The sequence below is a fragment of the Hipposideros armiger genome, unplaced genomic scaffold, assembly GCF_001890085.2.
Source record: "Hipposideros armiger isolate ML-2016 unplaced genomic scaffold, ASM189008v1 scaffold_1884, whole genome shotgun sequence".
NCBI lineage: Eukaryota > Metazoa > Chordata > Mammalia > Chiroptera > Hipposideridae > Hipposideros > Hipposideros armiger.
This window is the reverse complement of record NW_017733234.1, coordinates 34,751-41,877: the sequence shown is the minus strand read 5'-3', so window position 1 is coordinate 41,877 and position 7,127 is coordinate 34,751.

Sequence of the window (7,127 nt, the reverse complement as noted above, 5' to 3'; positions counted from 1 at the left end):
TAGAAAATTGTTCTTTCTTCTTTCTAGTCCTTTATAACAGACCAAATATTGCCTCCTTGCCATAGACATCTGCTGTCAATACATGCTGTAATTTGACGTTCTGAATCACAGACATGATAGTATTTAAAATGTATTTATACTTAAACCAAGCATCACTTCAAACTTCCTACTTATTTCTTAAACTATACCTTAGTCCAAAGCTACACTATGTAGTTGTTAGAATCTTCAGTCCAGGTAGGGAATAATTCTGTGGTTGTATTTTTTCTGTAATTAACTGAAAGAATAATTAGGTCATATTCTAGTATGTTCTGGAATATTTAAGACTGATCTTAAAAAACTAATTTCTAAGATGATTTGCTCTAAGATTATTCTCCTTGTAGCACAGTCTTAGTTTACTTATTTTGTACATGTTTGAAATCAACTACTGTAGGAATGAACAATCCATTAGGAAAATTTGCTTTATTTTTATCTGCCAATGGACTTATTTGAAATATTTACTTTAGATGATTTTTTAAAATTAGTTTTTGTGCAAACATAAAAGTAGCAATTATTTGATTTTAAGTAGTCAAATTTTTTAGATTATTGGTAAAACTCTTTGAAAACAAATTTATGGGCTATAAAGTGTAGCCAGAACTCAACATATGGTATAGTTACCACCCAGTTTAATATATAGCAAAAATACATATATGCTTCATATATCTGAACTGTTGTTAATTTTTCTGCCGTATTCCAACTGACTAAAACATTAGAAGTGCATCTTTATAAATGGGTGCTAATTGATAATGGAAATAATTTAGTAATGGACTATATAGAATGTTAATAATGAAGCCATATGTTTATGTCTGGATTTAAAATTTTTAAACAATCATTTAATAAGTCATTTTGCTTTACCTTGATGAATATAAGCTGTTGCTTCAGTTATAAAAAGCAGCAAGATCTAATTTATGGCAAGAGACATTCCATTGAAATATTGTGCTGTAATGTGGGAAAATGTAAATCTTTTTCACGGTTTCTATCAATGTAAAATAAAATTTAATTCTGACTTATTTGACTTCTTTTGTGAATATTATTTGTAACATTTGGGTTTGCCCTGGAATGGCTGTCTATTATAATGAAAAGGAGGAAAATGACAATGTAGTCACAAGAATATACATTTGGAGAGAGAAATTTGATGATTTAGGTTGGCCAGGATGAAACCAGGCATGAGAAAAGTTTCCCTTGTTACTTAATTTTAATAAGCTAAAAAATAAGAAAAAAAAGCATAAATTTGGTTTTCAGTGTTTCTAATCTAGTTAAGTTTTGTTTGGTGTTTCCTTTTATGTAGTAGTCATGGGATTTTTAAATTAGTGTCATAAGTCAGTTATCCAAATAGTTTCTTTTATTCACTATTGACTTCTATTTTCCCGGTAAAGGAATCCTTTCTGTTCTGTCTCTTAAGCAGTCTTTCAGCTTCTGCTTTTGAATACTTAAAGTGACCAGCTCACCTTTTTATAAGGCTGCTTGTTCTACTTGTATTTTTGCATAGCCCTAATGCTAAGAGACTTCTGTACCAAAATATCTCCAACTTCAACTCTTTTTTAGATTTATTCTTCGCAGCAACACCCTGTTTCATGTGATAAGCTTTTATTTTATTATCCTTTTAAAACTATTGTGTCCACAATTAGATGTGGTCAGAGCATGATATTAATACCTATTGATAGATACGACAGCATCTTATGTATATATAAATAATTGGGAAATTTGCCTGCATTGCAGTCAGCCTTATTGCTACTTTTTAAAAGATACATGACATATTTACACCATCCTAACAATGTACCATTTACTTTAAAATAAAAATTACTAAAAAGTAAAAATGTAATTTGTTAAGTATATAACATACGCCAGGCACTGTACTAAGCATTTTATATCTTTTATTTATATACTCTTCACATCAACTTTTATCTTTATTCTATAGAAGAGAAAACTGATACCTAGAGAGAGGTACTGTGTGTCTATGATTACAGAGGTATTATGTGTAAGAGCCAGGATTCAAAATGATGTGCCTAACTCTGTGGTCTACTACCTTGTTCTATGCCCCCCATGAGGTAGTTTAAATGCTGCTAAAGACACACACACAACTTTTATTTCATATAATTCAAAACACCTAGAAATGCTGAATAAACTATGATAAAAATCAGTTTACCATAAAGAAATTGCAGTCTCAAGTGCCCAGAGAGAACTAAAAGGGAAACTAAAACCCACATGGTGCACCTAACTTTGGGACTTAGAAAATAAGTCACCATTATAAAGCCAGGAACCTTATAAGGGCTGCACTCTTAAAACTTTTTGTTTCTAGAAAACAAAATCTGACTCCAGGAAGGGAAGGGGAAGCTTATCTATTTTGGCCTGGGCTCTGGGTTGGGAGACGAGGGAGCTCTTCCCTTGAAATTGTTTAACCCGGAACTTGACCTCATATATATTTGAATTAGTACTATTTATATGGCCTGGAAACACATGAGCTTATAAGTTAGAATTTCCTTAGACTTGGCTTTGTCCTTTGAAAACCTGGAAGAGGTAAATTCTCTATGGAGAGTGACATCCTTAACCTAGGCTGCATAAATTTAGCCCTCCCAAAAGTGATCTCCCTACCCCCAAAGTACAAATCATATGTACAAACCTGCCACAAATGAACACCGGGTGACGCAAAAGATAAAAGGAGCATTAGACTCTTAGGAACTTGAAGAAATAGAATAGATAGTATGATAATGTCAAACTAATCAAAGACAAAAGAATAAAGTGAAAACAGTGCCAGAAAATGGAGGTTTGAAAGAAAATTTTTTAGAATGAAAAGTAGCCACTCAAGTGAAAAATCTTAATGGAGAAGAATTGTTTATGTTGGTAAAGTATTTGAAACAACCCAATGTGGAATAAAAGTGGACCAGCTAGGTCAGGGGTCGGAAAACTTTTGAGACGCAAGAGCCACCAGGGGTCAGCAAACGGTGGCTCCTTGGGTACATACATGTGGCTCTGAAGTAAAATTGAAAATGAAAAATAAAACTATCATAGTTTCATTTATAAAATTTTTTTAAAGATTTTATTGGGGAGTTGGGGGAGGGGAACAGCTTTGGGGAATCAGGGAAGGGGGACAGACAAGTTGCTGTCCTTTTGTTCTTCAGTCTAGTTGTGGAGGACGTCGCTTCACTTGCCCAAGTTGGTATTATCATTGCGCTCTTCCCGGCTGAGGCAGATCAGTCGCCGTCCACTGGGCGGCCGTTCATGGCGGATCTTGGTAGCTCTTGGGGCTGCCAGCCACTCATGGTAGCTTATGGCAGCCCACTGCAGTAGGGGCTGCAGCTTACGCTGTCGCCGGCGACTCTCGGCGGCCCAGCTCCAGGTTGAGCTGTTGTTCAGCATCTTAGCTGTAGAGGGCGCAGCGTCACTGGCCTGCATATGTGGGATCCGAACCAGGGCCCTGCTGCTCAGAGCTGGCGTCCCAAGCCAACTCTTAACCAACGCGCCACTCGGCAGGCCCTCATTTGTAACAGTTTTAAAGGACATTATTCACATAATGGTGATTATGTAATAATATATTTATTGCTCTCGAATAATTTTTAAATTGTTGTGAGGATTGACTCTTCCAGGGGTTGGCAAACTTTTGAGACAGAAGGTACCCACAGAGCTGCATGTGGCTCACGAGCCACAGTTTGCCGACCCCTGAGCTAGATAAACTATCATACATTTATCTCTACATTGGAATGTAATACAGCTACAGAAAAGGAATGAGGATACACTGTATTAATTTGGAAAGGATTCAAACTACATTATTGATGAAAAATAAAAACTGAAAAGGGTGGAGGAAATAAGACCATATATTCGACTTGGTTAGATTTTGCATTAAAAAAAACCCCAAAAACACAAGGAAGCAACTGGAGAATTTAATAAAAGTACAGAGCATAAATGGGAAAATGAATTAAGCAAAGGAGGGGAAGCAAGCCTGCCTACGGTATACTTTTTTAATTCTGATATTTTTATTATAGTAATATATAACAATTTACCATTTTAAGCATTTTAATTACATCCCCATTGTTGTGCAACCATCACCATTATCCAGAACTATCAGCTTCCAAAGCTGAAACCCCTACTCCTTACTCTTCAGATTTTGAATTGTGTTAATATATGAGCTATGAAAAATATTCAGTTGGATGAGTTAAACTGCATATTAGACAAAACAAAATTATGTCTGAAATTGTGTTTGGAATAAAGCTTTGAGGAATAGACTCAGAAAAAGTCCCAGCAAGCAAAAGGGAAAATAAGAGGACAATATAAAGTTTAATGGAAGTTGCAGAGGAGAGAACAGAACAGGAGAGATGCAATATTTGAAGATAAAATGGCTGAAATTTTTCCAGACTTCAGTAGAGGTAAGAAACCTCAGATTCTTAACAAAACAAAGTTACTAATATGATAAACTAGATCTCTCAAGAGACACTTCATGGTGAAAAGCAAAACTGAACATCATAGAAAAAGATCTAGAACACTAGAAAAAGTGACTAGAGTCTAATTAAACTGTCACACAGTCCACTTATGAAAAACAACACAAGGTCAGAAGATAATGTAATAATATCAAAGTTGGAGGGAAAATGGCAGTTTGGAATTTTCTGCAGGGGTAAACTCATTTAAGAGAGGTCAAAATAAAACCATTTTTAAATAAATAGAAAGTTCATAAGAAAAAATACTGACAACTTTAAAAGAAGTTCTTTCAGAAGAGAAAAGAACCAAAGGAAAGAAGAGATACAAAGTATGGGGAACAAAGACAGTACTAAACATTTGGGTAACTATTGGGTTGTCGGAAAAGTCATGACGCATTTTTGCAATGAAAAACATAGAAAAAATATGTCATGACTTTTCCAACAACCCAATAAACAAGCATTGACTGCATAAAACTAGTAACACTAATTTGGGAGCTGAAACATTGGATGGAAATAAAGTACATGCAAACATCAATTGTATTTTACTACCAACGAACATGTGAAAACCAAAATTAAAAATGACAAAATTATGGAGATGGAAAACAGATTTGTGGTTGCCAGGGGTTAGAAACAGTGGGGGTGAAGGAGTGGGTGTGACTATGAAGGGATATCATGAAGATCTTTGGGAGGATGGAATACTTCTGTAACTTTATTGTGGTGGTAGTTACATGAATTTACACGTGATAAATGAAAGGACTATACACACATTTTATAAGTGTCAGTTTCCTGGTTTTGATATTGTACCAAAGTTATATAATATGTAACCATTGGGGAAAACCAGGTGAAGTATAGACAGGACCTCTCTACTATCTTTACAGTTCCTTGTCAATCTATGAATGTTTCAAAACAAAAACTTTTTTTAAATACAGAATGGGAGGGATGGTAGAAGTTGATATATTCTGTGGTTCTTTTATTTTCTGAGAGTAGATGAAAAATATTCATTCCCTTTAGATTAAATACTCAACAATGTAAGGCTAACTTAAAACACAATACAAATATATGTAACTTCCACACTAGTGGGAGTGGGGATGAAGTAAACAAAGCTCATTTAAAAAGGCAAGAAAGGAGGAAAACACAAACTGTAGAACAAGTAATTTCATAATATGGTAGATACAATTAAAAAAATAGTAATTACAATAGTGACTGGACTAAATTTGCCAGTAAAATGACAGAGGTTATCAGATTGGACAAAAGAATGACATCATGCTACATTTTAATTGTAACAGTCTGTTTAATTACAGAAAGATTTAAAGTAAAGAGATGGGAAGATATAAGAAACAATATCAAAAGTAAACTGGCTTATCCTATATTAGGACTAGGTAAAATAAACTTGAAGGCAAGGAACACATGTCCACATAAAAACTTGTACATGAATATTCATAGCAACATTAATCATAATAGCCAAAATGTGGACAGAACCAAATGTATGTAATATGATTAATGGATAAATAAAATATAGCATATCCATACAACAGAATAGAATTCAGCAGTAAAAAGAAATGTTACAACATGGATGAAACTTGAAACAAAAATATTCTAAAATAAGATCATATGATGGTTGTACAACCCTGTGACTATTGGAAACCATTGAATTGTATAGTTTAAATTGGGTGAATCATATGTGTGAATTATTTCTAAATAAAACTTTAAAAATAGACTTTAGGGCCGGGTGGCGCGTTGGTTAAGAGCTGGCTTGGGACGCCAGAGGGCCCCGGTTTGAATCCTACATATGAGGGCCAGTGACACTGCCCTCTACAGCTAAGATGCTGAACAACAGCTCAGCCTGGAGCTGGNTTCAGAACATTTTCATTACTCCAAAAAGAAACCCATAAAGTAGCCTATTAAGTGGTCACTATGTCTCTCCCTCCCTCCCTCTCAACTACTAATCTCCTTTGTATCTCTATGGATATGTATTCCAGGCGTTTCATATAAATAGACTCATACAATATGTATTTGTATAAATGGAATTATATAATATGTGGTCTTCTGTGACACGGTTCATTCATGTAATAGCATGTATCAGTACTTCATTCCTTTGTATTGCTAAGTAGTACTCCACTGTACTGGTGGATATACCACATTTTGGGCTATTTCCACTTTTTGACTATTATGAATAATGCTGCTCAGAACAATCTTGTTCTTAGAACAATCTGTGTGGACATAGTTTTCATTTCTGTTGGGTATATACCTAGGAGTACAATTGTTGAGTCATGTGATAACTATATTTAACCTTTTGATGAACTGCTAGACTATTTTCTAAAGTTGCTGTACCATTTTACATTCTCACCAGCAGTGTATGAGGGTTCCAGTTTCACCACAACTTCAACACATTATCTATCTTTTTTATTATAACCATTGTAGTGGCTGTGAAGTGGTATCTCACTGGTTTTGATTTGCATTTCTCTTATGACTAATGATGAATATTTTTTCATTGCTTGTTGGCCATTTGTATGCAAGGTGTGATCAAATTATATGGTGAATGTTTAAAATAAAAAAATTGATTACAGTGAAAGACACATTGCCATTAATCCACCTCAAACAGCTTCGAACACACTTATCCCATCGTTCTTCCTGAAGCAGTTCTGGAAGTCCTCATTCGTGAGTGTCTTTAGTTGCACTGTC